The sequence below is a fragment of the Lissotriton helveticus genome, chromosome 7 (assembly GCF_964261635.1).
Source record: "Lissotriton helveticus chromosome 7, aLisHel1.1, whole genome shotgun sequence".
Lineage (NCBI taxonomy): Eukaryota > Metazoa > Chordata > Amphibia > Caudata > Salamandridae > Lissotriton > Lissotriton helveticus.
In genome coordinates this window covers 1,706,976,565-1,707,000,307 of record NC_136068.1, presented here as the reverse complement: position 1 = coordinate 1,707,000,307, position 23,743 = coordinate 1,706,976,565, and the positions used below count along the sequence as shown (strand labels likewise).

General features: G+C 47.8%; 1 protein-coding gene across 1 annotated transcript in view; it reads left to right on the top strand.

Annotated features, from left to right (window-relative positions):
- LOC144769652 (IgGFc-binding protein-like) overlaps window positions 1–23,743 on the top strand; it is a 620,904-nt gene that overhangs the window by 177,902 nt on the left and 419,259 nt on the right. The gene's annotated exons all lie outside the window — the stretch shown is intronic.

The following is a 23,743-nucleotide window of genomic DNA, read 5'->3' as shown; positions in this document are numbered from 1 at the left end:
AGGCAATCAGGACACGATGATCCTCTCAATTCTAGTCTCTAGTAGGGGAAGGGGGTAGCGGGACAGTCTGGGTACCCACGGGTACGGGGGTGTAACGGTGATGGCTCACAATCCTCGAGCTCGGTGTTCGGAGGGGTCAGACCGCGGCAGCGCCGGCAGGTCCCGAAGAGGTCGTAGGTGGCAACGGGCCGCGGCAGCGCCAGCAGGTCCCAACGAGGATGAAGGTTACAACGGGCCGCGGCAGCGCCAGCAGGTCCCACGAGAATGCAGGTTGCAACGGGCCGCGGCAGCGCCAGCAGGTCCCACGAGGATGAAGGTTACAACGGGCCGCGGCAGCGCCAGCAGGTCCCACGAGAATGCAGGTTGCAACGGGCCGCGGCAGCGCCAGCAGGTCCCACGAGGATGAAGGTTACAACGGGCCACGGCAGCGCCAGCAGGTCCCAACGAGGATGAAGGTTGCAGAGGGCCGCGGCAGCGCCAGCAGGCAGGACAATAGTTCACAAGGCAGGGCTGTGGCAGCGCCAGCAGTCCGTCAAGGATGAGTTCGTCGCGGTGTCTCTCGACTCCAGGATACAACTGCCTTCCTGTCCTGGGGCTGCCTCAGTTATAGGTCTGGCGCCCTTTGATGTCCGGACCCTCGCTCTTGGAGGTCGGGAGGTCTGGGATGAGGGAGTCCAGACACCCAGCAGGGGGGTGGAGCCAGCGCCCGAGGAGGCTGGGGGTGCTTGGCACCTGGCGGGGGAGAGCCATCGACACTTCGTACTCCCATTGACCTGCCAAGTGGGCCGTTCACCTCCTGGGTGGAGGGTGGTGCCGGGATGTCGGGGCCTGGCCAGGCCCAGGGTTGGGGTCGGGCTGAGGCCGCACGGCCGCGTGGTGCCGTGTCCAAGATGGCGGCTGGGCCGGGCAATGGTGCTGACGGTGGCCCGGGCCCTGTCCTGCGGGGAGGGAGCGAGCCCTTCATGTGGCCTGTCCAACATGAACCAATCAAACACTCACACCTAGTCAACAGATCTGGGTTTAATCCATCACCATTCTCTAGCCCACTCTGCCACCCCAGTTCAGACATGGCCATATGCAAATCAGTCTGACCCTGTGCCTCATGGGAACAGTCCAGCCCGAACTGCCAAGTCATGCCATTCCTGGACCGGAAACAAGCTTCCTAGGACCGGTTTCTGGCATTATAGCCGTCTTCAGCCAGGCTTGCTTGAATCCAGTGGCAAAGTGAGCAAGGGACTCACGTCTGAGCATACCCTGCCAACCTATGGTGAACAAAGCAGTACAAAAGGGGGTGGTGATCGACGGTGCATCTGAACCAATCAATCACTCACACCCAGTCAACAGATCTGGGTTTAATCCATCACCGTTCTTTAGTCCACTCTGCCACCCCAGTTCAGACATGACCATGTGCAAATCAGTCTGGCCCTGTGCCTCATGGGAACAGTCCAGCCCGAACTGCCAAGCCATGCCTTTCCTGGACCGGAAACAAGATTCCTAGGACCGGTTTCTGGCATTACAGCCGTCTTCAGCCAGGCTTGCTTGAATCCAGTGGCAATGTGAGCAAGGGACTCAAGTCTGAGCATACCTTGCCAACTTATAGCGAACAAAGAAGTACAAAAGGGGGTAGTGATGGACGGAGCACCTGAACCAAACAAACACTTACACCCAGCCAACAGATCTGGGTTTAATCCATCACCGCTCTTTAACCTACTCTGCCACCCCAGTTCAGACATAGCCATATGCAAATCAGTCTGACCCTGTGCCTCATGGGACCAGTCCAGCCCGAACTGCCAAGCCATGCCTTTCCTGGACTGGAAACAAGCTTCCCAGGACCGGTTTCTGGCATTACAGTCGTCTTCAGCCAGGCTTGCTTGAATCCAGTGGCAAAGTGAGCAAGGGACTCACGTCTGAGCATACCCTGCCAACTTATGGCGAACAAAGCAGTACAAAAGGGGGTGGTGATGGACGGAGCATCTGAACCAATCAAACACTCACACCCAGTCAACAGATCTGGGTTTAATCCATCACCGTTCTTTAGCCCACTCTGCCACACCAGATCAGACATGGCCATATACAAATCAGTCCGACACTGTGCCTCATGGGAACAGTCCAGCCCGAACTGCCAAGCAATGCCTTTCCTGGACCGGAATCAAGCTTCCTAGGACCAGTTTCTGGCATTACAGCCGTCTTCAGCCAGGCTTGCTTGAATCCAGTGGCAAAGTGAGCAAGGGACTCACGTCTGAGCATACCCTGCCAACTTATCGCAAACAAAGCAGTACAAAAGGGGGTGGTGATCGACGGTGCATCTGAACCAATCAATCACTCACACCCAGTCAACAGATCTGGGTTTAATCCATCACCGTTCTTTAGCCCAATCTGCCACCCCAGTTCAGACTTGGCCATATGCAAATCAGTCTGACTGTGTGCCTCATGGGAACAGTCCAGCCCGAACTGCCAAGCAATGCCTTTCCTGGACCGGAATGAAGCTTCCTAGGACCAGTTTCTGGCATTACAGCCGTCTTTAGCCAGGCTTGCTTGAATCCAGTGGCAAAGTGAGCAAGGGACTCACGTCTGAGCATACCCTGCCAACTTATCGCAAACAAAGCAGTACAAAAGGGGGTGGTGATCGACGGTGCATCTGAACCAATCAATCACTCACACCCAGTCAACAAATCTGGGTTTAATCCATCACCGTTCTTTAGCCCACTCTGCCACCCCAGTTCAGACATGGCCACATGCAAATCAGTCTGACCCTGTGCCTCATGGGAACAGTCCAGCCCGAACTGCCAAGCCATGCCTTTCCTGGACCGGAAACAAGCTTCCTAGGACTGGTTTCTGCCATTACAGCCGTCTTCAGCCAGGCTTGCTTGAATCCAGTGGCAATGTGAGCAAGGGACTCACGTCTGAGCATACCTTGCCAACTTATGGGGAACAAAGCAGTACAAAAGGGGGTAGTGATGGACGGAGCATCTGAACCAATCAAACACTCACACCCAGTCGACAGATCTGGGTTTAATCCATCACCGTTCTTTAGACCACTCTGCCACCCCAGTTCAGACATGGCCATATGCAAATCAGTCTGACCCTGTACCTCATGGGAACAGTCCAGCCCGAACTGCCAAGCCATGCCTTTCCTGGAACGGAAACAGGCTTCCTAGAACCTGTTTATAGCATTACAGCCGTCTTCAGCCAGGCTTGCTTGAATCCAGAGGCAAAGTGTGCAAGGGACTCTTGTCGGAGCATACCCTGCCAACTTATGGCAAACAAAGCAGTACAAAAGGGGGTGGTGATCGATGGAGCATCTGAACCAATCAAACACTTACACCCAGTCAACAGATCTGGGTTTAATCCATCACCACCCTTTAACCCACTCTGCCACCCCAGTTCAGACATGGCCATATGCAAATCAGTCTGACCCTGTGCCTCATGGGACCAGTCCAGCCCGAACTGCCAAGCCATGCCTTTCCTGGACTGGAAACAAGCTTCCCAGGACCGGTTTCTGGCATTACAGTCGACTTCAGCCAGGCTTGCTTGAATCCAGTGGCAAAGTGAGCAAGGGACTCACGTCTGAGCATACCCTGCCAATTTATGGCGAACAAAGCAGTACAAAAGGGGGTGGTGATGGACAGAGCATCTGAACCAATCAAACACTCACACCCAGTCAACAGATCTGGGTTTAATCCATCACCGTTCTTTAGCCCACTCTGCCACCCCAGTTCAGACATGGCCATATACAAATCAGTCTGACACTGTGCCTCATGGGAACAGTCCAGCCCAAACTGCCAAGCCATGCCTTTCCTGTAACGGAAACAAGCTTCCTAGGACCTGTTTCTGGCATTACAGCCGTCTTCAGCCAGGCTTGCTTGAATCCAGTGCCAGAGTGAGCAAGGGATTCACGTCTGAGCATACCCTGCAAACTTATGGCGAACAAAGCAGTACAAAAGGGGGTGGTGATCGACGGAGCATCTGAACCAATCAAACACTTACACCCAGTCAACAGATCTGGGTTTAATCCATCACCACCCTTTAACCCACTCTGCCACCCCAGTTCAGACATGGCCATATGCAAATCAGTCTGACCCTGTGCCTCATGGGACCAGTCCAGCCCGAACTGCCAAGCCATGCCTTTCCTGGACTGGAAACAAGCTTCCCAGGACCGGTTTCTGGCATTACAGTCGACTTCAGCCAGGCTGGCTTGAATCCAGTGGCAAAGTGAGCAAGGGACTCACGTCTGAGCATACCCTGCTAACTTATGGCGAACAAAGCAGTACAAAAGGGGGTGGTGATGGACAGAGCATCTGAACCAATCAAACACTCACACCCAGTCAACAGATCTTGGTTTAATCCATCACCGTTCTTTAGCCCACTCTGCCACCCCAGTTCAGACATGGCCATATACAAATCAGTCTGACACTGTGCCTCTTGGGAACAGTCCAGCCCGAACTGCCAAGCCATGCCTTTCCTGTAACGGAAACAAGCTTCCTAGGACCTGTTTCTGGCATTACAGCCGTCTTCAGCCAGGCTTGCTTGAATCCAGTGGCAAAGTGAGCAAGGGATTCACGTCTGAGCATACCCTGCAAACTTATGGCGAACAAAGCAGTACAAAAGGGGGTGGTGATGGACGGAGCATCTGAACCAATCAAACACTCACACCTAGTCAACAGATCTGGGTTTAATCCATCACCATTCTCTAGCCCACTCTGCCACCCCAGTTCAGACATGGCCATATGCAAATCAGTCTGACCGTGTGCCTCATGGGAACAGTCCAGCCCGAACTGCCAAGTCATGCCATTCCTGGACCGGAAACAAGCTTCCTAGGACCGGTTTCTGGCATTATAGCCGACTTCAGCCAGGCTTGCTTGAATCCAGTGGCAAAGTGAGCAAGGGACTCACGTCTGAGCATACCCTGCCAACCTATGGTGAACAAAGCAGTACAAAAGGGGGTGGTGATCGACGGTGCATCTGAACCAATCAATCACTCACACCCAGTCAACAGATCTGGGTTTAATCCATCACCGTTCTTTAGCCCACTCTGCCACACCAGATCAGACATGACCATGTGCAAATCAGTCTGGCCCTGTGCCTCATGGGAACAGTCCAGCCCGAACTGCCAAGCCATGCCTTTCCTCTAACGGAAACAAGCTTCCTAGGACCTGTTTCTGGCATTACAGCCGTCTTCAGCCAGGCTTGCTTGAATCCAGTGGCAATGTGAGCAAGGGACTCAAGTCTGAGCATACCTTGCCAACTTATAGCGAACAAAGAAGTACAAAAGGGGTTAGTGATGGACGGAGCATCTGAACCAAACAAACACTCACACCCAGTCAACAGATCTGGGTTTAATCCTTTAACGTTCTTTAGACCACTCTGCCACCCCAGTTCAGACATGGCCTTATGCAAATAGTCTGACCCTGTGCCTCATGGGAACAGTCCATCCCAAACTGCCAAGCCATACCTTTCCTGGACCAGAAACACGCTTCCTAGGACCGGTTTCTGACATTACAGCCGTCTTCAGCCAGGCTTGCTTGAATGCAGTGGCAAAGTGAGCAAGGGACTCATGTCGGAGCATACCCTGCCAACTTATGGCAAACAAAGCAGTACAAAATGGGGTGGTGATCGACGGAGCATCTGAACCAATCAAACACTTACACCCAGCCAACAGATCTGGGTTTAATCCATCACCGCTCTTTAACCTACTCTGCCACCCCAGTTCAGACATGGCCATATGCAAATCAGTCTGACCCTGTGCCTCATGGGACCAGTCCAGCCCGAACTGCCAAGCCATGCCTTTTCCTGGACTGGAAACAAGCTTCCCAGGACCGGTTTCTGGCATTACAGTCGTCTTCAGCCAGGCTTGCTTGAATCCAGTGGCATAGTGAGCAAGTGACTCACGTCTGAGCATACCCTGCCAACTTATGGCAAACAAAGCAGTACAAAAGGGTGTGGTGATGGACGGAGCATCTGAACCAATCAAACACTCACACCCAGTCAACAGATCTGGGTTTAATCCATCACCGTTCTTTAGCCCACTCTGCCACACCAGATCAGACATGGCCATATACAAATCAGTCCGACACTGTGCCTCATGGGAACAGTCCAGCCCGAACTGCCAAGCCATGCCTTTCCTCTAACGGAAACAAGCTTCCTAGGACCTGTTTCTGGCATTACAGCCGTCTTCAGCCAGGCTTGCTTGAATCCAGTGGCAAAGTGAGCAAGGGACTCACGTCTGAGCATACCCTGCAAACTTATGGCGAACAAAGCAGTACAAAAGGTGGTGGTGATGGACGGAGCATCTGAACCAATCAAACACTCACACCTAGTCAACATATCTGGGTTTAATCCATCACCATTCTTTAGCCCACTCTGCCACCCCAGTTCAGACATGGCCATATGCAAATCAGTCTGACCCTGTGCCTCATGGGAACAGTCCAGCCCGAACTGCCAAGCCATGCCTTTCCTGGACGGGAAACAAGCTTCCTAGGATCGGTTTCTGGCATTACAGCCGTCTTCAGCCAGGCTTGCTTGAATCCAGTGGCAAAGTGAGCAAGGGACTCACGTCTGAGCATACCCTGCCAACCTATGGCAAACAAAGCAGTACAAAAGGGGGTGGTGATCAACGGTGCATCTGAACCAATCAATCACTCACACCCAGTCAACAGATCTGGGTTTAATCCATCACCGTTCTTTAGTCCACTCTGCCACCCCAGTTCAGACATGGCCATATGCAAATCAGTCTGGCCCTGTGCCTCATGGGAACAGTCCAGCCCGAACTGCCAAGCCATGCCTTTCCTGGACCGGAAACAAGATTCCTAGGACCGGTTTCTGGCATTACAGCCGTCTTCAGCCAGGCTTGCTTGACTACAGTTGCAAAGTGAGCAAGGTACTCACGTCTGAGCATACCCTGCCAACTTATGGCGAACAAAGCAGTACAAAATGGGGTGGTGATGGACGGAGCATCTGAACCAATCAAACACTCACACCCAGTCAACAGATCTCGGTTCAATCCATCACCGTTCTTTAGCCCACTCTGCCACCCCAGTTCAGACATGGCCATATGCAAATCAGTCTGACCCTGTGCCTCTTGGGAACAGTCCAGCCCGAACTGCCAAGCCATGCCTTTCCTGGACCGGAAACAAGTTTCCTAGGACCGATTTCTGGCATTACAGCCGTCTTCAGCCAGGCTTGCTTGAATCCAGTGGCAAAGTGAGCAAGGGACTCACGTATGAGCAGACCCTGCCAACTTATAGCGAACAAAGCAGTACAAAAGGGGGTGGTGATGGACGGAGCATTTGAACCAATCAAACACTCTCACCCAGTCAACAGATCTGGGTTTAATCCATCACCGTTCTTTAGCCCACTCTGCCACCCGAGTTCACTTCCTGGCCACGTCCTCTCTCATGCCTTATTTGTCAGCAGCAGACATTTGCCGTGTTCTTTATCGGATCATGCGCTTATTTCTGTAGTCCTTACTTCCATTATTGTTAGGCCGCTGCCGGCGGGTTGGCGCCTGCATGACTCCCTGCTCCACTCCGACTCGGTGGTTGCGAAGATTCGAGAGACCATTTTTCATTACCTTGCCGAAAATGAGGTGGGGGGAAACGCCTCTCGCATCAGTCTGGGAGGCCCTGAAATTGGTAGTATGGGGCGGGTTTATAGCGATTGCAGCGACATACTCCCGTCTGCGCAAGGAGAAACAAACTGAGTTAGAGGTGGAGGTTAGTGGCCTGGATGCGATCCACAAGAGGACTGGGGCACCAAGGGTTTGGAGGGAGTTAGAGGAGAAGCGGCGCACGTTGAAACATCTTGACCTAGATAGAACTTCGCATGCCTTATTACGCCTGCGACACAAGTTCTATCTCTGTGGAGACAAAGCGGGACGGATGCTTGCACACAGGCTACGGGCGCGCACTCAATTGACCACTATACACACCGTTAGGGGCCAGCAAGCGACAGAGCACACTACAGATGCTGCCATTGTAGACACTTTTAGTCAATTTTATGAGACCCTATATAAGAAGGAGGGCGTGTCCTCTACGGGAGTAGCGGACTATCTCGGGTCCTGCGGAGTTACACCCCTCCATCGGGAATCGGCGGAGGCTTTAGACTCCGCGATCCGGATTGAGGAGGTCATCTCGGCTATTGTGAAACTGAAGGTGGAAAATCACTTGGGCCAGATGGCTTTTCTGCTATCTTTTATAAAACCTTTTGTGTGGAGCTGGCTCTGCTCTTGACCCGCCTTTTTAATTCTTTTCTTGACACGGGAGTGGTGGATCCGTCCATGGCAGAGGCGGCCATCACGGTCATTCTCAAACCTGGGAAAGACCCTAAAGAGTGCGGATCGCTGCTCAACATTGATGGCATGTTATTTGTGGGTGTGCTAGCGGCGAGGCTTAGCCCCTTGATGAACGGAATCATCGAGCCCGATCAAGCGGGATTTATTCCTACACAGCAAGGAGGAGACAATACTAAACAGCTGCTCCACCTCATGGACTTAGTCCATCGCTCTCGGACGCAGGGTTTCTTGCTCTCTATAGATGCGGAGAAAGCCTTCGACCGCGTAGATTGGGACTATTTGTTCGCTGTGCTGCGGGCGTTTGGGGTGCGGGATAATTTCCTACGGTGGGTTCAGTGCCTCTATGCAGCCCCTAAGGTGGCTGTGCGTGTAAATGGCTGCAGATCTGCTCTTTTCCCCATTACGAGGGGAACGCAACAGGGAAGCCCCCTCTCTCCGTTGCTTTTTGCTCACTATATGGAGCACTTTGCTCAGCGCGTTCGATCTAACGTTGATATCACCGGGATAAAATTTGGGGCTGATACGCATAAGATTAGTCTGTAAGCAGACAATGTCATTCTCGCACTAACCCACCCCCACTCCTCTTTACGGTGTCTCTTGAAGGAGCTCTTGGAGTTTCAGAAGGTGGCGGGCTTTAAAGTCAACTTCTCCAAATTGCAAATTCTTAATCTTTCCATCCCTGAGGTGTACGTCCTGGACCTGAAGCAGGACTTTGATTTCCATTGGGCACAATCTGACATCCCATACTTGGGTGTCCGATTGGCTCCTTCTATTGCTAAAACAGTGTCCCTGAACTATAAAGTGCTGAATGATCAGGTCACCAAAGCCCTCTCGGACTGGTCCTGTCTTAAGTTGGCCTGGTATGGGACACTGGCGTCTCTGAAAATGACTGTACCCCCCGAATATTGTACCTATTTCAAATGCTACCTTTGACTCCTTCGCAGGGCACCTTACGGAAGCTGCAGGGGCTCCTCAATAGGTTCTTATGGAACAATAAAGGGCCGCGGCAGGCACTGTCCGTTGCGGTCACCCCGAAGGCGGCTGGGGGACTGGGCTTTCCTCTGCTGATTGCCTACTTTCAAGCATCTTGCCGTAGGTACATAGTTGAATGGAATAGGCCCATGTCTAGTAAACACTGGAACTTTATGGACCAGATGGTGGCAGGTTGCAATATTTGAAGGGAGTTGTGGTTGCCGTGCAAGCACAGAGCCTGGGACATTTATTCTTCCCCGGTGACGTCTCCTACCCTCAAGACATGGGATCAGCTGGCGCGACGCAAGGGGTGGTCTACGTTCCCCTCCCCAATGACCCCTATCGTTGATAATCCGGACTTTACATAGGGCCGCGCATCCTCAGTCTTCCATCGTTGGCGAGAGGAAGGCTGTAAGAGGGTGGGCTCCCTCTTTGACTTAGATGGCTTGATTCCGTTCACCCAGCTACGCACGGAGTTCTTCCAGCTGCCGGTGGCTGATGCTTTTTACTATTCACAGGTGGCACATTGGGTCACCCAAACAGCCAACGTTGCCTCCATGTCCTGGCCTTTGACGGCGTTTGAAAAGTGGTTGGTTTGTAAAAAGGACGACCGGAGACTCATTTCGGAGCTGTATGCAATGATTTTGAGTCAGCCCAGGAGGCAGCGTACACCTGCGCAAGTTCGATGGGAAGCTGAGCTGGGACGGCCGCTGACGAAAAAGGAGTGGGAGCATGTTTTCTATCTCGCTCAGCACACGGCCTCTAATACCGGGGGCACTGAATCAGCCTACAAGGTAGCGGCCCATTGGTACTACACTCCGGCGCGCGTTAGAGCATGGTATGCCACCAAGTCGTGCCTCTGCTGGCGGGGGCTGGTCTTTCAGGGACACTGTCGCATTTGTTTGGACATTGCCCTAAGCCGGGGAGGTATTGGTCAACGATCTTGGATGAGTTGGATGCTGCGTTTCAGATTACCTTCCCTCGGATGCCGGAGCATGCCTTGCTGGGGCTTCCCCATCCTAAGTTTTTCCCCTGCGCTCGCTAAAGGGTAGGCAGATCGTGCTGGCTTTCTTAGCTGTGAGGCAGGTGCTCCTGGCTCACTGGGGTACCCCGAGATTGGTTTCAAAGACTCTGGCACATTCTATCAATGGAACGACTTTCACTAGGACTAGATGGGAAGGGTTCGGAATACGCTAAACTCTGGGGCCCGTTCTTACAGCTCCTCTCTAAGGACCTCCGAGAAGTAACTTGCCCGAAGTATTTACAGATCATGCAACTTATTCCTTAAGAGTCAGGAGGGGTTAAGCCGGTGGACTGAATGTTGCCTGGTAGAGCAGGTGGATCCTGGAAGTGAGCAGCGCAGATAGAAGCTGATGCCGGGTGGGGTGGGAATGGGAAGGGGCTGTTTTTTGGGGGAGGATGGTGAGGGGGGTCTGATTTTCTTTCTTGTTCGTTATTTGATATAAGACTGAAGTCATAGCACAGGCGGGGCTGCTTCTCAAGTTCTTTTGATTTAGCGGGGTCGTCCTCCGGGATGTAGGCCCAGACACTGTGTCATTGCACTGAGTTTACGCCCTGCCGGCAAGTTGATGTAGGCAGCTGGGCTGTGTACCAGACTACATTCCCGTATAATAAAAATGATTGACTCGAAAAATAGGACTTTAGTGCAGGGGTCTAACTTCAAACATAGGCGGTATCCTGATCTATTGGGAAGATAATTCTCTTTCCACGATTAGGCTCATTCTCATGATCACATAAGAGAAAAGTGTGACCTTAGGTATTTTGCTAGCAAATGGCCTCTCCATAAATCCCACTTGTTGTAGATGATTTTAGTCAATATCTTTCAGGGAGGGACAGAGGTTGAATGTCCCCAGCAATTTAATGGTTTCATCTTCCTCCCCTTTCCCCCTCCTTTATTAATATCAGAATATGTAACTAGTGAATCACCATGTCATTTTAAACCCTCCTGTAGAGGTTTTATAAGTGATAAAAATCTACCCCAACATGAGGTTCCCAGTGAAGAGTCCAACAATATATGCCCGCTGCATACTGGAGATTACAGATGCTGCAACTGTGAAGGAAAGTTATTGTAGTTGAGCTGATCCAAGGGGTCATGGCAATAATTATTTATAAAAGACCAAGCGATAAGTTCCACACAGTAGTTGCTCTATCCCTATCTGGTGAGCTTATTTCCATGCATCAACAGAACGTTGTCCTTCACCCCGACACATTTCCTAACATGTACCAACAGCCTTCTTCCCTGCCTCCATTATGATGGCCTTCATGTCAAGGAGTGGATATTTTAAACATAGTGGAGTTTGAGGATATGCAAAGAAGTGCAGAGTTCAGGGCTTACATAGGGCACTGGAGGCCCCTTGTAAGCCCTGAAAAGAGTTGTCCAATTGTACCATTTTAACACAAAGGTCTTACAATTGTGTTGGGATGAATGAATCTGAAACACCTCCATGCAGCATCAGACCTACCTGGTATTTTTTGACGTTGGAAAATTTCTCAAGTGCCCCTTTTAGCAAATTGCATTAGTGTGCAACTTTCCTATAATATCCTTGGAGGTATGGGTATCTTATATTGTTGCATTTTTGCTAGGAATTCGGCAGCTTTCACTGCTTGTCACACAGTTTTTACCAAGCAGAATTTAAAATGTTATTACTCATTTAGCCTCGGAATGTTTTTCTGTGTACCCCACCCTCCCCACACCAGTATGACACAGTTACTGAGTTTGATCTGTTGGTCCCCCTCAAGTGTTGGTCTGCTGGTGACTTTGACTGCAGCAAAGTCTGCTCTTGCTGTACCCTCAGCCTGGTCTCCTTTTCCTAGACCATGGCTAGTGCTTCCACTCTTCTCCTTGTCCTACCCGTTCTGCATTGCTGTGCCAAGGAACAAACTAAAGTGGACATGCACCATAGCCCACTATCATACACTACTTCATTCTGGCCATTTGCTCACAGTCAACCATCATCAAACTGTGATCTGGGATGTTTCAGTCAAGAGAACTGTCCACTGTCCTGCCTACAAACACTACTGTGGTGATTTATCAGTTAGGACTGAATGCTTCGCTCAATGCCAAGCTTCCCTACAGGTGACGGTGGTTGCAGAGTTAAGGTGCCATTGTATGTGCTGTGATAGTTCACATTTTAATCAGTACACATCTGGATCCTATACGAATCCTGCTCAGTTATTTAGCCTGTAACCTTATGTTACACCTGTCAGCCTTAGGGTGGTCTTACCCCAAATCATTTGCCTGCTTACCTCCATTTTTATTGCTCAAATTTGTTTTTGTTGGCCTTAGGGCTCTGTGCACTTTACCACTGCTAACCAGTGCTAAAGTACTTGTGCTCACTCCCCTAAACATGTTGTGGTTGGCTTATACCTGATTGGCATATTTAATTTACATATGTAAATACCTTGTAGTAGGGTATAACTTAAACCCAGGACCTGTAAATTACATGCTACTAGTCAGCCTGCAGCACATATTGTGTCACCCACTTAAGTAACACCTTAAAACACGTCCTAGGACTGCCAATGAAACCTGAAGGCCAATTTAAATGGACATTTGACTTGCTAATATACCCCACCTTTCCAAGCCTTAAATTCCTCTTTTATTGCATATGTCACCCTAAGGTAGGTCTTAGTTAGCTGATAGAACAGGGTGCATTGCAATTAAAAGACTCAACATGTACTTTTAAGTTTTACAAGTCCTGGTAGTGAAAAACTCCTAAATTAGTTTTTTCACTACAGTGGGGCCTGCATGTCTCAAAGGGTAACATTGGGTTGCCTTATTACCCTTAATAAGTGATAACTTTTGAATGTGACCAGGTAACCAGTTCATGTTTGGTATCTATGACATTGAAAGAAAAATTGTCTTTAATGCTACAGTCTGATTTTTTATTATAATTTTGAAAATGCTACTTCTAGAAAATTAGTATTTTCCTGCCCTTAGCTATTTGGTGCCTGTAGCCCCTCTTGTCCCATGACTGTGTGTAACTCACAGTTAGACTTTGTGAAATCCTCCCAGGCAGTCACAGAATAGAAGGATTAGGTGTGCCTGAATGGGACATCTGCTGACAGGATGGGGGAGCTGAGCTGATCACAGCCCTGCTTGCAACAGAATAGGATGTGCTCTGCCTGCACACAAAGGGCTTACCACCTCCACATTGTCACCGCAGCCAGCTGGGGGCCAGGCAGGGGACTCAGGAAATGCCATACACTTCAAAGTAGAAACCTCTAGAAATGTAACCGGTTATAAAAATAGGACCTTCGACTCACTTTGCTGCTCACTTTCTGGACCTAGGGGAGGACTTTTAGAGGACTGCCTACTGCTGTGGCCTGCTGTTTGAGCCCTTCATCGTCACCTGCACCAGGACTACCAGAGTTCCTTCAAGGGCTAGTTTGCTGGCTGCCTGTTCGGAGCCACAGGGACACATGAGGCTCATGTGTTGTTCTACCAGTCTGGGGTACCTTGATTGTGGTGCCAAAGGAGCCCAGATAGCCAAAATCCCAAAATGAGGATAATGATTGGCTAAAAACAGCACTGAGAAATGAGGGGAGACTGTATCCAGCCTATCCACCCAAGCTGCATTGCAGTTGGCCTGACTTTGCAGCTGCTCCCGCTACGTTCTTCTCTGCAGTAGCAAATGTTTCTCCGTGATTATTTGCCAAAGGGGTATCTGAGCCATTGAACTGTCTTCGGCAACCATTTCATGCCTCATCCCGCTGGGGATTTTTGACTTCTAAAAAAGAGACTATGTCTGAATTTACAAACCTTTACAGTGAGGCTATCTGACAAAGATGCTCCCTGCCTGCAGCCTTGCCCCACTGAACTGTACCTTCCCAGAACATTTTTTTCTCAAAATGTCTCTAACTCCAAAGGTAAGCGCTGACTGGGCTTTCATTCTCTCCTTCTTTCCCAAAGGCAAGAGTCTGGTAACCAATGCCCGACCAATTGGCTTTTCTAAGTCTGTGTTAGCCAGGACTTTTTTATTTTACTAAAATATATAAATAACTTAGGGCCAGATGTAGGTTGGTCAGTAACGGCCGAAAATCGGTATTTTCGGCCGTTACCGACTGGTATATGGGTGACAGGTATGTAGGGGGCATTATTTTAACGAATCGGTAAAATTACCGATTCGGTAATTTTACTGATTCTGTAAAATAAAAAATCTGTAAATTTACCGATTCTGAGGCACCGAGATGTAGGTGGGACTCTTCAGAGTCCCAGAGGCCTTACAGAATCGGTATTTTACCATCAAATCCATTTGATGGTAAAATACCGATTCCGATGTGCATGCACATGTGTGCATGCACACCTATGCCATGTGACAGGCAGACCTGCCCTTAGGGCAGGGGCGCAACTAGGTCTTAAGTTCGGGGGGGGCTGACATGGCATAAAAAGGGGCGTGGTTAACATTGTTAATGGGGCGGGGCTAAAATGGCAGACAATCAGGATCCGATAATGCTCAGGCCAAGCTAAGAAAAAGAAGTGGCAAATTCTGCATTCAAAACTGGACAACAATCAGTTTTATGAGAAGTAAATTGGAGAACAGAGGGTAATGTGAACCATTTATATAACAGACAAGGGATTTGTTCATCTTGCAATAAAGTGTCACTCAAATACATTATATTGTCTCACAACGATATTATGTAGACGGTTAAAATTACACCCTTTTTTCTAATGGAATGCCCATGAAACTGGGTCTAAAGAGCCCAGAACAACATGCTACTCTCTGAAAAACCTAGACTGTTCACAGATATAATTCACACAAAAAAGGGGATTCTGTCCACCCCCCAAAGACAAAGAAGGAATTTGAGATTTTGCAATGTGTACATTTGCAGTGTTGTTACAAACTACAGTATCAATAAACATTAATTTATTGGCAGTACAGACATTAAAGCATGGTGCTTTAATGTACAGGCATAATAATCATGCTGGAATTCAGAAGGTGCATGAGAAATAATTAAGCATTTACATTTTGATAATATCATGTTACATTTGCTGTTCTTCGCACTTACTACCCCATATGAGGTGTTGAAGCGATTTTTGGTGGGTAGCACACTACTCTGGAACCCAAACAGAATTAGTGGGGACTGATATAGGGAAATATGAAATTAATCTGAGTGGTGGAGATCTTAGTCTGTTATTTGTATTGAAAATGAATAGTGGAGCAATAGAAGAAAGAAGGAAGGGTCTGGAATGGTTTTTTTTGGGGGGGTAACAGCAGTAGGAAGGGGTTTGGGATGGAGGTGGAAGAGTCAGAGTGAAAGGTTTAGAAAGGCTTATTTGGGCGATCTGAATACTAAAAGAGGTATGAGATGATGGAAGGAGGGGTAGAGGATAGAAGAGTATGGGGTTTAGGATGAATGAAAGAGTGTAGGTAGAGAATATACTGATAGAGGTATGGGGTTAAAAATAGGTCAGTGCATTGGAGAGAGTAGTAGAGTGAGGTTTGAGATGAGTCGGGTGGAGGTAGGGAATATATTGCAAGAGATATATGGTGACATCTAGGGTAGTGCAAAGTAATAAACATAAAGATACTTAAGTACATGAAAGGTATCTAAATGCATAAGGAAGGAAATCTATGTAGAATAAAGTTGCATTTAATAAACGAAGACTTTCAAATGTTGTTGTACTTGTGTGTTTGTGTAAGGTGTTAGATTATTCTGTACCATTACAGACCACTATCCCGCCTGAAATAAAGGAAAAAGCTAAAAACCTGTATTTTCACACTATAGTTCCTTCCACCAAGCTGAATCTGTTATAAGTTTCATATCTATAGCACCAAGAGGCTCCTAGCGTACATGTTTAACAAATGGCCAAATAATACCAAAGAATGAAGAAAATAACAAAATGAGACCACACACAAGCCAATTTATCTAGTAAACAAAATATGAAATGAAACTAATAAAAAGTAATTATCACAGTCTAGACTCATGGCCTGGGAACAAGCCTGGTGTTATATATCAGCTTAACACATTGGGCCTGGCTTCAGATGGAGGAAATTCTTACAAAGAACCAGTAGCGGTCGGTGGTGGGAGTGCTGCCGGGCGGTGATGTGGGGTGGGGCAGGGTGAGGGGTAGAAAACTATGGAATACGGCCAAATACAGGTAAGTAAACATAAAAATAAATAAAATGAATTTCATTGCACGCACTGCATCGCCAAATGCGATGCAGTGCGCACAACAAAATTTGTTTTATTTATTTTCATGTTCTTAAAATGTGTATTATGATGATGTAACAATTGAATTACTGCACAGTGAATATTTAAGATTGGCAGGTATTATCGGTCTTTATTGAGATAGAGGGTGAATCGAAGAAAAACAAGAAAATAAACTAAAAATACACAAATAAACTTACAAACCTGTCTACAATACACATACTCCCAATCCAAACCTAGGACATGGTAGACATATTCGGCCATCATCTGTTTTTACAGTACTGCAGACTTCTTTAAAAAGGCCGATCCTACTCCTTGACTGGATGTAGTAGAAGTGGGCCCCATATGCTTCAAACATCATCCCGGACAGGGACACCCCACCTGTGGCACCACTTGCCGGGGCCACTCTGCAGATAAGGGGGCGTGTTCTGCTTCACATCAGCATCACATCTCTTGCAAGGACATGCCAGGGCCACCACCGCCTCAAGGCCACTTGCTGAGAATGCGGCTACGATCTGCTTCGCAACAGCATTACTTGGAAGTACCACCCATCCATAGTACCTCTGCTTCGCAACAGCATCACTTGCAAGTACCACCCATCCATAGCACCTCTGCTTCGCAACAACATCACTTGTAAGTACCACCCATCCATAGTACCTCTGCTTCGCAACAGCATCACTTGCAAGTACCACCCATCCATAGCACCTCTGCTTCTCAACAGCATCACTTGCAAGTACCACCCATCCATAGTACCTCTGCTTCGCAACAGCATCACTTGCAAGTACCACCCATCCATAGCGCCTCTGCTTCGCAACAGCATCACTTGCAAGTCCCACCCATCCATAGCACCTCTGCTTCGCAACAACATCACTTGCAAGTACCACCCATCCATAGTACCTCTGCTTCGCAACAGCATCACTTGCAAGTACCATCCATCCATAGCACCTCTTCTTCTCAACAGCATCACTTGCAAGTACCACCCATCCATAGTACCTCTGCTTCTCAACAGCATCACTTGCAAGTACCACCCATCCATAGTACCTCTGCTTCGCAACAGCATCACTTGCAAGTACCACCCATCCATAGCGCCTCTGCTTCGCAACAGCATCACTTGCAAGTACCACCCATCCATAGTACCTCTGCTTCGCAACAGCATCACTTGCAAGTACCACCCATCCATAGCACCTCTGCTTCTCAACAGCATCACTTGCAAGTACCACCCATCCATAGTACCTCTGCTTCTCAACAGCATCACTTGCAAGTACCAACCATCCATAGTACCTCTGCTTCGCAACAGCATCACTTGCAAGTACCACCCATCCATAGCGCCTCTGCTTCGCAACAGCATCACTTGCAAGTCCCACCCATCCATAGCACCTCTGCTTCGCAACAACATCACTTGCAAGTACCACCCATCCATAGTACCTCTGCTTCGCAACAGCATCACTTGCAAGTACCATCCATCCATAGCACCTCTTCTTCTCAACAGCATCACTTGCAAGTACCACCCATCCATAGTACCTCTGCTTCTCAACAGCATCACTTGCAAGTACCACCCATCCATAGTACCTCTGCTTCGCAACAGCATCACTTGCAAGTACCACCCATCCATAGCGCCTCTGCTTCGCAACAGCATCACTTGCAAGTACCACCCATCCATAGTACCTCTGCTTCGCAACAGCATCACTTGCAAGTACCACCCATCCATAGCACCTCTGCTTCTCAACAGCATCACTTGCAAGTACCACCCATCCATAGTACCTCTGCTTCTCAACAGCATCACTTGCAAGTACCACCCATCCATAGTACCTCTGCTTCGCAACAGCATCACTTGCAAGTACCATCCATCCATAGCTCCTCTGCTTCGCAACAGCATCACTTGCAAGTAACACCCATCCATAGTACCACTGTCCGGCCCACTCAGCAGACACGGGGGCAGGTATGTGTGGCATCACTGCCCCAAGCCCACACAGCTGAACTGAGGCCTAGCACGCGCCCCTGACCACCACCTCCATCACACTTGTGGTGTAAGGTGAGGACACACCAGGTGTTGCAAAACTTCACAGCCATAATTCTCAACGCAGGATCTCTGCTCTCACTTCACCATGTTACCCTACAGCCCACCCAGGAGTGCAGAAACCAAATCAAAGCACCTACATCCATCGATAAAAACATTGTGGGGATCCAGGGCCTAACATTTTATTTCCAACCAAGTAACACCCTTCAGTGGCAAGATTTGTTAAAAATAATAAAATCGGATTGATCATAGAACGGACCAGTCAAGCATTAAATTGAAGAGTTGCTTTCCCCTCGGCTGCTAGCACCTTCCTATTAGAAGTTGGGCCACTGTTGACAGCATCTGGTGACAGCCCCACCCCAGGCACCAACTGTAGGTGCTTCCATTCTCCCTACCTCAATGTGCCGCTTTCATAGCCAGCACAAGCACTGAAACCAGTGCCAAAACCCACTAGGAGCTATATCCGTGCTTACGCACATTCACAGCTCCTCTCCACCCCAACAATCCCTTCCAACCAATGAAGGGGCCATAGGACGCAATGAGCAGCACTATCGTGCACCCCTATTCACTGTGTCCAGTCAGGAAACTGATAATGCGTGTAATCCTGGGATGTACTGTGCACACAGCGGCGGGTCGCATAAAGAATGCCCGTACAGTACCCACAGGACGCGAGTGTAGTGCTCTTCACAGAGCCCTCTAACATTTACCATTGCAATGCGTCTCCCCTCCTCATGTAGATCTGCGGTTTGAGCAACGCTCCAAGTACAGGCTGGATACAAGTAAGGACAGCTCCTAAGGAAAAAAAATCAGTTGAGGTGTTCCTCGAAAAGCTGTGTCCAAAATGCCCAGGGCAGGCGGGGCCTCACTTGAGAGAGTGTGAAGATGTGCACAGCAGGGGTAAAGGGATGGCCAGTGCAGGTGACGCTTTTCCTTTGTAAAGGAATTCCTGCTGGCGTCATATCTCCCTGCTGTGCACATCTTCACACTCCATGATGCACAGCACATCAAACGTGCTTAAGTGAAATCTCCTGCTTCAGGCAAGGAAATCACCTCGGTGGCACCCCTCTGAAAGAGAACAAAAGGTAGGGGGCAGGGAGGGTTGCTGAAACCGTCAGAGGATAGCTGCCTCCGGCTGGTTCTGGGCCTCTCTGAAGGGGTCATTAAAATCACAATCTCGGATTCTAAACCATCCGAGAATAAATGTGGAGCCTTAATGCAAATGAAAGTGGGAAAACGGTTTTCATACTTTCCTTATTTTACATCATTGTAAATCAGGAAAGTATGTTGTGCTGTCATCTGAACCTTGGCAGCCCGGGCTGGAGATTACGACGGGGGGGGCTGAAGCCCGCTCAGCCCAATGGGTGTTGCGCGCCTGCCTTAGGGCATGTATGCCTGCCACATGGCACCCGAGCCTGTTTTGGGGGTGCCAGAGGGTGTCAAAGTGACACCCCCTGCACCCTTGTGCAAATCGGTATTTACCGATTCGGTAAATACCGAATCGGTAATGCCCATTCATTCCTATGGGCTTCAAAGCCCATAGGAATGAATGGGCATTATCGATTCGGTATTTACCGAATCGGTAAATACCGAATTCTTCAGAATCGGTATTCCAGCACATCTGGAATACCTACATATCCACCCCTTAGATTTACCGATTTTTAATTACCGAATCGTTAAAATTCGGTAATTAAAAATCGGTAAATCTATTTTACCTACATCTGGGCCTTAGTTAGCTATATGGGTTTTCAGCCAGACTTCATCCATTAGTCTGTGGTCCTGTCATTCACATTTTTCTTCCACCTGCTCCAGCATGCATCAAAGGGTAATGTGTCAGCACACTCCAGCCACTGGCTGACTTTACTAAGAGTTTCGGCTTGCTGCACTCCCACAAGGAGCACATCAACATACAAAGTAATTCCCTTCAGCGAGTACTATAGCAGTGCGTGCTTACTGGACACAAAAGTAACATTTTTGCCTTCAACCAATGCTTTTGTCTAGTTTAATGAGGGCCCAGCAGCTGTCCGAACAAAAAAAGTTTTGCAAAAACTATGATAAAACAAAACAAGAATTGCCAAAGGGCTGGCAGCCAACGTCAGAAATATTGGCTTTGTCATTGTTTTAAGTTAGGACCCATGTTAAAGAGTCCAACTAAATGAAATGCTCTATTCAATACCCGCATCTATTCACATACCATTTTGCTGAAGTGGCACAATGCCAAGCCTAGTGTGAATGCATACTATGCTATGTGAATATGTCATTGCTTTGTGCCACTTTGTAATGCAGCACTATGCCAGGTGCTTCACTTATTGTATTGTGCAGCATGTGTTTATTATTCATCTATGAGGCCAGGCTCTACTATAGCACAAAGGGTGTATATAAATGTCTGTGCCCAGGACAAGGTGCTGAAAACATATTTATACAAATGTTGACAGTGAAAACCTGTACTGCCTCACACCTAACCTGTAGTCCCCAATATATCACTATAGAGCAAGGGGGAATGTACCCCAAATTGTGTGCACTCAAACCAAACACCCACTGTCAAGGTACGGTCCTACTGGACCCAAAATATTCCACATAAAGAGTCATTGGTGCACCAAAAATTAAAATATTGACAATTATATAAACGGTATGCCAAATTTGTTCTTCAAGTCGTCTTTTATTTATCGGAGGTAGCAAACAACATGTAAGGTAGACCAGCCAACGCATTTCGTCCAAAGAGATTGACTTCTTCAGGGCAAAAGCAATAACGTACAGAGCGATGGGCCAATATATCTGTGACCAAAGTGAATGACTGTACCTCGGACAACTCAATCACATCGATAGTCATTTATAATAGTTGAAACAGCCGTATCCAAAGACCAGTTGCTTGGTGGATATAATGCATCGTAAGGAGATACTACATCCTTAATTCAGGTGTAGATGGCACAGTTCAAAAAGTCGATAAATTAATCACATCCTATGATACACACTGCTCAGCACCATATGAGAGGTCAGTGCTGAATACACAGTGTTGGTCTACAACCTTCCGGAATAAAAAAGCCCAAAATTGCAGGTAAACCAGCAACAAGTGTGCTGAAAACATATCTGTAGCTAGGCTCTACTATCGCACAAAGGGTTAATAAAAGTGTCTGGGCAAGGGTCTCAGAACATATTTGAGGCCTGGCCCTGCTCCGGCACAAAGAGTTAATAAAAGTATCCGGGCAAGGTGCTGGGAGGATATTTATTTATTTATTTATTTCATTTGTATGGCGCAACAGCCACCCTGAGGGTTTCCCGGCGCCTTGGATCTGTTTAACTAAACTAGAAATATTGTGGATGCTACTGATTAAAAAGCCAGGCTTTGACTCCCCTCCGGTAATGGAGGTAGCTAGGTTCCAGACGCAGTTTGAGTGGAAGAGAATTCCACAGGACAGGGGCCAAATAGATATCTAATGCCAGGCCCTGCTCCAGCACATACCGTTAAGGAAATTATCTGGTGTGGACAATGTAGTCTCTTAACTGTTGACATAGGTTGATTAGCATCAGCAGGTTCCATGCATGCCCGAAACGTTATAGTTTGTAAGCAGTGTCCTATTACACGCAACATGACTGGGCGTCAGAGCTCTATCCATTCCCAGAAGGGGCACAAGAGGAGAGGTGCTCCCTAGTGAGATGAAGGCCATCCTTCTTTTTTATGTCAGAGGACGAACCTTGGGGATATGCTAAGAGCCATCCACTTATAGATAATATAGGAGAGTGGCCCATGGGAAAGTGCTGAATATCAGCCAAGCCTGAACTTTGTGGGCTTCCACAAGCATTCCCAAACATTATTCACATGCAGCTTGCACATGCAGTAATAGTGTTACAGAAGACTAGAACAGGTGTGCAAATTGTACGTAAAAAACACCAGGAGATACATTTTCAATGGTGATGTAGGAAAATCCTTTGGAGGACGGCCTGAGGGCGGGAGTTAGGGTGCTTAAAAATTACTGAAATCACAGTAAACTTTGTGAATTTTTCAATTTCCTTGCGAAGCTGTGATTTGTCTGAAGCTAGAAAACAGTTACAATCTTACAAAATTAGAAGAGCTTCTAGGAGGGAACAAGAGGATTTCAGCTCATTCCTTCTCAAATGAGAGATAGCTGATATCTTTACCAACTACACGGTCAGGCATGACCAAAGCTAATGTGTAGATCTGGCTACAAACAGCATTAGTAGATTGCGCCACCGGAACAAGACTGTTCCACCAGCCTCACAGAGCTTATTTTAACAAACAGAAGTGTTAATTCCCAAGACCAGAATGTACAACCCTGGTTTCTTGATATATTGTCATGTTTTCAACTTATATCAAACTGTGAAAAATGATGTAAAGACATCTTTCATGACATTTAATAGTTCAACATGGCCTCTGCAATGCAGATGCTCTTCTGTATCCCCTTTCCTCAACCTCTGTGGTCCTTCACTGCCATCTATCCATCCTCTGGCTACTTTCTTCATGCCCAAAGAGGACGGTGGGAAACTTGATGACACTTAGAAGAAGAGGTGGCATATAGATTATTGACCTTTAGTTTCGTGTTTGTTTGTTATGGAATAATTTGAACATACGGTGAGATAAAGTGATTTCATTATGCACTGGTGCTGGATTATGTGTGGGTTTTAAATGTACATGCGTCAAGATCTCTGTTGAAACGAAGGGGCCTATTCATAAAAACATTTTAGATAATGTAAAGTAGTACTCCTAAAGTACTCTTTTACGTACTCTTACAAACATTTGTGCAAAAGCCATAAAAAGCATCTAACATGGGATATTAATGGGCATATTAGGGTATAGACATACATAAACAATTCAAACAAATATAAAGGAAAGTGCTCTATCTTCACATTTTCTCAAAGGAGTTAGACATTTGTTCACTCAATTTATAGAAGACTGCTGTGGAACACATGGTAGACTAGTTAGACATTTCTTGGACAATTCACAAACATGTAAGTGTACTGCTGGAGTACTAAGTTATGCACTGCAAAATGACTTTGTGAACACGCATCTTTGTGTTTATTTGCCCATGTTAAAATATTTTAACTTCTAAATAGCCTAACATTCTGCCGAGTATTCATGAAGTTTGTTATACGGTACATTCCTTGTACACTGAGATGTTGCTCAATTCCTTCGGAGTCTTTGGGCCTGATGTGCAAAATTTCCATTCACAAAAAAGTGGTTGCAAATTGCGCACCGACATTTTTTAGAATGGAAAGGAATTTTGCAAACTGACCTGTGTACTAATAGGTCTGTTTGCACCTTTCAAAACCCAATGGGTCGC